Below are 8525 nucleotides of genomic sequence, written 5' to 3' on the forward strand. Positions count from 1 at the left end.
CAGTAATGTCCTTTATAGCAAAAGATAGGGTACAGAATTACGGGTTACATTTAGTGTCTTCCAGGTTGGGCCAGTTCCTCAATCTTTTCTATATTGATGGCTGTGGCACTTTTTAAGATTATGGCCAATGTTTTTGTAGAATGTCCCTCAATTTAGGACTGTATGATATATCCAGGCTGTTAAATTCAAGCTATGCACCATAAAGAAATATGACAAAAAAATGATACTGTGTTCTCATTGTATAACAGGTACTTAGAATTGCTTTTGCTAAAAAGCACTGACTCCTCCTTTGGGTCTACAAATGTCCAAAGGGTCATGAAAAGCAAAATGAAAGCTTCCATTTTGTATCTGTCTTTGCTTTCAGTTGTCCTCTCTGCAGTTACCTTGAAGGCACCTTGCAATCCAGGAAGGGCAAGATAACATCTTCTGGCAAGAGTTGCTCCCCAGGCAACAAAGCCTTCCTTATGGTGACCAGACAACACCTAACCATCCTGAGATAATGATTAACCAGAACCCCACAACTGTGATCAGGACTGTTTAATAATTATGCATGCCTCTTGCCCCTTGCCCCAATTTTTTCTCTATTTAAACCTAAAGTTCATGTCTATACCCCCAAAGAAATGATTGCTCTGGCTCTTCCCACACATGCCTGTCTTTCTCTGCCCTTCACCACTACTTATCTCTTTATTTGGGGTATTGGTGTAAGTAGCCACACTTGACATGTGAAACCCCTAGAGTTGGCCTCTGGCCTAGAACTACTAGTTACAATTGCATTCTATCAAGTGGCAGGTAATTCTCAATTGTCCCACTATCAATAGCACTCCTTTTGATGACTTGACAATACCACTAAAAAGGTCCAAGCTTCTCCACAATACTACTGGTCTTTCCCCTCTTTGTCATTACTAAGTATTTTGTGGGGATGTAATTTGAAATGTTTTAAATATCCTATTTCTCATCAAACTTTCCTTTTATTTTCTATATTGTGTAGGACGGCTCAGACAGAGAGAGATGGGGCACCAAAGCTTTCAGGAAGCAAATTTATTAAGCAAGCTGGCAGCAACTCAGTGGACTTAAGTCTAAAGTCTGAGCCCTGAGAACAAAGAGGGTCTTCCATATGTATCATTTAGAGCAGGTTACAGAAATGGGGGGGGGACATACAGCTTTTCTCATAGATGGTCACATGCTATTTCATTGGCCACTTTAACCTCTGGGGCGAGGTGACTCTTCTCTGGTCTCACCCCAGGTGATAGTGCCTAAATCCAGTTTTTCTTGTTTCACTGTTGCACTCATTATCTCCCTCATTGTCTCTCATTATATCCCTTCCCCCTCCCTACCTTCCTGCCACATTCCCCAATTTGATGTTCGGACACTCTTCTGGGTCAAAGAGCATCATCTTGATCTAGGGGTTTTTATTTCCATAGCATCATTATATGCGCAGCTGCCTTTCTTTCTATAGTGGCTTCCATAACGGTCCTGAAAGTCTGCAGTACCGAGGGGATTAGGCAAGCTAATATCAGATATGCTCCTAAGACAAGGAACATTGCCCCTATTAAGGTCTTGAACCCACACAGGGTTGAGAACTCCCAAACAGGTCATTGGGAGTCCATCCCTTCCAGGTCTGCACAAGAGTAATAAGTATGGAAAACCAGAGTTTTGGTAACAACAATTTTCATTCAGGTACTGTGCATACATGAGTCACAGTCCAAGGCTTGGAGGTCCCCAGGTAGAGAACTGACTAAGATCAGCAAGAAGAAAACACAGAAGGGACTCATCCTCAAAGGTGAGTTGGGCAACTCCTCAAGCTTCCACCATGTGTAGACTAATCAGCTTTCAGAGCAGTGCTGACATCTCATTGTTCACGGTCTCTTGTTTTCTCCTGGGAGCAGCGTCCTGCCTTCCTGCAGCAAGCTGGAGTATCCGTGTGAGAGCAATGAGAACGATATCTGCTACCTTAACTGTGGTGGGGGTGGATAAAACAACAACAAAAGGGCTCCTCCAGGGGGGCTTTAGCAGTTGAACAATCCATTCCGTTATCCAGACAGCATCCCCTGGTTTGTAAGGGTGTATGGGAGTTGTCACGCTAACAGGGAGTCTCTCTCTTACCCAGTCGTTGATTTTTGAGAGTCAACCTGAGGCCCTGTATCTGCTATCTAAGGTCACTTACTTCCTTAAGGTCCACTCACAGGCCCTTGACTAAAAGGGGTGGACACTCGAAAAGAATTTCAAAAGGGGAGAGACCTGTCCGTTTGTCGGGGCTTGACCTAATCCTGAGCAAGGCTATGGGCAGTAACTGATCCCATTGTAGTTGAGTCTCCTGGCAGTTTTCCCATTTGCAATTTTAGAGTCCTGTTCATACATTCTACTTTCCCTGAACTTTGGGGGTGATAGGGCATGTGCAGCTTCCAAGTTATTCCTAATCCCTTAAACTGTACCACCTCAGCCACAAAGGCCAGCCCATTGTCTGATCCAATAGACACAGGTATTTTGAACTGAGGAATTATTTTCTTTAACAGGCACCTGGCCACTTCCTAGGGTTTCTCACTATGAGTAGGGAATGATTTTACCCATCCTGAGAAGGTGTAGACAAACACAGTAAATATGTACATGCCTGTGGCATCTCAGTAAAGTCCACAATCAGGTTTTCAAAAGGAGTTCCTCCAACACTTTGCACTGAGGGTGGCACTCTTGGCCCTTGTCGGTGATTGTTTTTGGCACACAGACTGCACATTTTACATACTGTCTTACTTAGCTGGAGAGCTTGGGGACATAAAATGCTGGGCCAAGGTGGCCTTAAGAGCTATTTGCCCTGGGTGAGTTCCTTCATAGAACTGCTTGACAAATGTGGGAGTTAGTGATTCTGGAACTGCTATACAGTTCAAGCAAACTTCCACTATCTGCCTGGAAAAGTATCCCTCCTCACTCTTAAACCAAGCCTGTTCTTGTGGTGTTTACCATGGGTCCCATTCAGATAAAAGGCATGGGAACAAGGCAGCTGTCGGTGAGGTCGAAGTTTGTCCTCCTGTGAGGGCTGCTCTTTTGGCTTTCCTATCAGCTTTTCACTTTCCCCGAATAGCTGGCATCTCCCTCTTCTGGTGCCCTCAGCAGTGCATGACCACTTTTCACTTAGGGACCCATACAGCTTCTAACAGTTTCAGAATTTTTTGTCCATACTTTAAAATACAGTGGGGAACTTGAACTGTGAGTTCTTGTCCCAAAGTAAATTTGTCTGTTGCAGCCACCAAGGCAGCAGTGGCCACCAGGGCACACAGATAGGGCAGCTAGCCTCAGAAAACTACAAGTTGCTTTGAAAAATAAGCCACCAGATGGTGCTGGATCAAGACTCCCTCAGCTGTCCCCAGTCTCTCGTGTACATAGAGGAAGAGGGGCTTCATCACATCTGGCAAGCCCAGAGCAGCAGCGTTTGTGAGTGTCCTCTTAATTTCTTTAAAGGCCTTTTCTTGCAACTCTCCCCATATTGTAGGTTCCCATTCTCCCCCTTTTGTGGCTTTATAAGTGGCTTTTGCCAAGAGAGAGTAATTGGGAATCCAGATCTAGCAGAAACCTGCAGCCCCTAGAAATTCTCTAATCTGTCAATGGGTCTTGGGGGACAGAATGGAACAGACAGCCTATTTCTTCTCAGGGACCAGTCTATGTTGTCCATGAGACAGGTGAAACCTGAAGTATCTGACAGTATCCTGGCAAATCTGGGCTTTCTTTTGGAAAACCTTATATCCTGCCTTTCACAAAAGGAAGAGAAGGAGGAGAGTTCCTTCCATACAATCTTCTTGAGTTGGTCCAGCCAACAGAAGGTCATCTACATACTGGAGGAGAGTGCAGCCATGCTTGTTGGCCAAGAAAGCCTTTAGGTTGGCCACCAGGGCACTCCCAAACAGAGTGGGAGAATTTTTAAAGGCTTGTGGCAACAAAGTCAAGTTAATTGTCCCTTTTCTCCAGTACTAGAACTTTCCCATTGGAAGGTAAAGATAGGTTGGCTCTGAGGGGCAAGGCCAATGCAAAAAAAATGTGCCCTTAAGGTTCAGGCAGGTAAAGAATTTTGCCTGAGCTGGAATAAGGCCCAAAAGCCTGTACAGGTTTGGAACCACAGGGTGTAAAGTGACAGTTGCTGAGTTGACTGCATGGAGGTAGTCTGTCAAAATGCTTTTGGATCCCAATTTGGGCCTTGCAAGGAATGTAGTATTGCCTCTGGCTAACAGGAGTAGCTCCCAGCTTTAATTCTACCATCACCAGAGGTATGTTTTCAGTCAGTGTCCACCATTAGGTCAACAGGATGGCCCCCTATCTTCATTTGGACCATAGCCACTAGGGGCCCAGTAGAATGGAGCCCAATCTGCCCTAGTCCTCATCATAATCCTCAAAAGTGGCCAGCCTGACAATGTCTTCCTCCCAGGGGATGCTTCTTTCCTGAGCAGGGTGATACTTTCCTTCAACAATTTGGCCTCTGCCTCTGGTCTGGGTGGCCTTCTGGGGGTCTCTGGGCCACTAGGGACATTCATTTTTCCAGTGTCCTTCCTGGCAACAGTAGGCACACTGGTCTCACCTTAGTTCCTCTCTAGGGTGAGGCCATTCCAGGGGCACTGACTGTCATCCATTGGGACTGCATCTTCCTCTGCTATGGCCTGCATTCCAAGGCCTGCTTGACTGTTCAGCAAGGAGGTCTACCTTCCATTTTATCTTTCCATCGGCCTTCTGTTTGGCTTCCTGATCTCAGTGACAAAGATTTTTGTGGCCACTTCCAGAAGCTGGCTGGCATTCATACCAGCAAACCCCTCAAGCTTTTGCAATTTTCACCTTATGTCCCCCTGGGCCTGGCTGGCAAAGGCTGCATTAATCATCCTTTTGTTCAGCCACTTCTGGTTGAAAGGGTCCTACAGGCAGAAGACCTCACATAGCTGTTCATAAAACTGGCTAGGGCTCTCATCTGGCCCTTGGAAGACTCATGGTCATGGCATTTTCTCCTCCTTTGTTCATGCCTTCTGATACCACTTAAACCGCTGGTAATTTTGGCCATCATTAGGGCCCCAGTGGGGGTCCTCCTTGGGTCACTGACCCTGAGCATAAGCTTGGGCATTTAGAGCACCCCAGGGGCATGGTCTTCCAGCCACTTTAGAGCCATCAAGGTTATATGGTGTCACTCCTCAGTATTAAATAGAGTTAGAAGAAGCTATTGGCAGTCTGTTCAGGGGAGCTTATGAGTTTGGATGATGGACTGCATTAGATCAATCAGGGCCTGAGGCTTTTCTGTGAAGAAGGGGGTACAGTGGCACATAAGGGGGCAGGTTCTCCTCAGGGTTCCCCACTAAAATGGGTTTTTCTGGCTTTTTACATTTTTTCCCTGTACTTGGAAGCTGCTGCCACCCTGGCTATGATGACCCTACATGCTTTCTCTAGGTGGGGCTTTAGCCACATGAATCAACTGAGGACTTCATCCTGCCAGCAGTCAGTATAAGGAACCATCTGGGTGTCCAGGCTCCCCTACAACCATTTCAAAAACTCTATTGACTATGACCTTATCTAATGACCCCTCCAAGGGCCATCCTACACCAAAAGCAGCCCAGTCTATTTCACAGAAGGTCCTAAGCCTGTCAGGAGTCAGCTTGACTTCATAATCTCCATTAAAACCCCTTTAAAGTTCTTAAGCATGCACTCTAGGGGGGTATTCTTACTCTGTCTTCCTCCTGTTCCTCCCGTTATCAGATATCAAGACAGAGACAAACGGAAAGGATGAGGGTTGTGGTGAGGAGGTCAGGGATCCTCCTCTCTGGCATACAGGGGAAAACAAATAATACTGCTTGCTTCATCCTTCTCTGGCTGCTCCCCTCGTGGGGATTTAGGCATCTCTTGGCCATAGTGAGTCCATATTGGTCCTAGACCAGAGGCCCTGTTAGGGCTCACCCTGGACTATGTGAGTTCTCCACAGGCCTGCATATCAGGACTCCGCATTTGCTTTGCAGCTGGGCTGCATCTCAAGGTCACACTTGACTTTTATATACTCTTACACAGCACAATATTTCTATCCCACTCCCTGAACCCCCAAAAGGCAGTTACTAGGGTGTCTCTGCTGGGAGTTGATCAGACTCCCCTTCTGCCTCCTAAGGCAGGTCTGAACCCAGGGTTCTTACCAGTCTGATAAGCAGGCTTCCCAAGTTGGTTCCCAAGCCTTTCCAGGTTCCTTTGTGTGACCAAAACTCACCTCCCCAGTTCACTGGGAGAGAGGTTCCCTCTCCTTGGATCAATACTGTCCAGTGGTGCCTGGCAGGGGCAGCCCTCCCAGCAGGCCAGGGATGCTGAGCTGGTGACAATGAAGTGAAAACACTGCTCCAAATCCCAGTTGAGCACCCCAAAAATGTTATAGGATGGATCAGACAGAGAGATGGGGCACCAAAGTTTATTAAGCAAGCCAGTGTACTTTGGACTCAGCAGACTCAAGTCCAAAGGCAGAACCTCAAGAACAAAAGGGGTCTTCCTTACATACCATTTAGAGGAGGTTACATAAAAGGGGATACTGTTTGTCCCATACATGGTCACATGCAAGTGACATTCCCCAAATCCGGTTTTTCTTGTTTCACTGTTGTACTCGTTATCTCCCTCATTGTCTCCCATTATCTCCCTTGTCCCTCCCTGCCTTCCTGTCATAATATCATTCAACAATCTTACTACAGTTTATTTTCCTAGATCTGATAGTAGTAGTCTTCCAACTTTCTGTTAGTCCTTCTTTGCTTTCTAACACAAGAAGTTATTACAAGCTTAACTTATGCTTTTTCTCTCCTATTCCCGGAATGGACCATATTTCCAAAGTTTTTTTTTTATAAAGAAAAGCAATGTTTAGAACACGTACAGGAAATTAATGTGAGTCAACTCCCTGTATAGCAATCCTTATCTCAACCAGGAACACTTGTTCCTTCCTATTATTGCCTATACTCTCTCTTCAACAAAATTAGAGATAAGGGCAAAATAGTTTATGCTGGGTATTGAGGGGGTGGGGGAGAGGGAGGGGGCGGAGTGGGTGGTAAGGGAGGGGGTGGGGGCAGGGGGGAGATATGACCCAAGCCTTGTATGCACATATGAATAATAAAACAATAAAAAAAAAAGAAAAGCAATGTTTAGAAGCCATGACTGGGGACTAGTTGTGTTCATTGTTATTGAAGTATCTGTCTTCTACTGTCAGTGGGTCATCTTTGACAGTACATTCACAGCTATATTTGCTTCTATTCTGTTTTTTGAAAGTCATGAGTTCACACATGTATATTCAATTATAATTCACACCACAATTATTCTCTTTTCATATTTGTAACCTACTTCTCCAATAGTGAGAAATCTGTCTTTTATTTCCTTAATACATTTTCTTACTCGATCATTTTCTCTATGTAGTCCATCTTCTGTCTCATTGCAGTCATCCCTGGCACAGATGCCCAACTACCAGACATAGCTCAGACTCTTGACCAAGATGACTTTGACAGTCCCCAAAGCTTGAACAAGCTTTGTATAGGCTTTTTGCTACCAATAAGCCCCTGACTAAAGGCCTCCCTCTTCTTAGAGCATTTACTTTAGAATTTGTAATTGCAAATTCATTCTCTGTTCTATTAAAATGTATGTAAAGTCCTCCAGAACTTTCCCCTAGCTCACCCCAGAGCTTAAAATAGTAAATATAAGCCAGGAACCAATGGCTCATCCCTGAAACTCTAGCTACTTGGGAGGCTGAAATCAGGAGGATCATGGCTCCAGGTTAGCCTGTTTGTGAGCAGCCATCTCAATGCAAAAAATCCTGGGCATGGTAGCATGCACCTGTCATTACAGCAAAGGCAAGAAGCTTAAAAGCAGGATGATCATAGTTCAGGCTGGCCTGGGCAATAAGAAAGACCCTATTTCCAAAATAACCAGAGCAAAATGAGCTAGAGGTATGGCTCAAGCAGTAGAGTGGTTGCCTAGCAAACACAAAGCCCTGAGTTCAAACCCTGGTACTATCAAATAAAGATATGCAATTTTTATTTGTCAATTTAAAAAATAAAATCTAAAAATAAAAAATGGTAAGAAAAACTCCCTTCTGCCAGGGTAGTGGCACATTGTCTTTTATCCCAGCTATTCTAGAAGCCAAGGCAGAAAGATTGCCAGTTTGAGGCCAGCCCAGGCAAAGTCAGCAAACCCCTACCTTAAAAACAAAATACAAAGGGGCTGGAGGTGTGACTCAAGTAGTAGAGCATGATTGCCTAGCACACAAGGGCCCTGGGCTCAATCCCCAGTACCAGGAAAAGAAGACCTACCTTCTTTTGTTTCTGCAGAGTTGAGTTCAATCTCTTCCTCTCTATTGTAATAGTCTTAAATAAAATCTTGCCTCCCTGTTCAGCTTTATCTAGTGCAATTTTTGCTTTGACACTCTTCATTCCACACTACCATCCCAGAGGGACACTGCCTTGTTATCTCACACCAGGGCAGTCCTCCATTCAGACATCTTCTTACCTGCTCAGGTCTGACATCCCACACCTGGCCACTCCTTTGCATATACACCT

Source organism: Castor canadensis, chromosome 2, assembly GCF_047511655.1.
Source record: "Castor canadensis chromosome 2, mCasCan1.hap1v2, whole genome shotgun sequence".
Taxonomy (NCBI): Eukaryota; Metazoa; Chordata; class Mammalia; order Rodentia; family Castoridae; genus Castor; species Castor canadensis.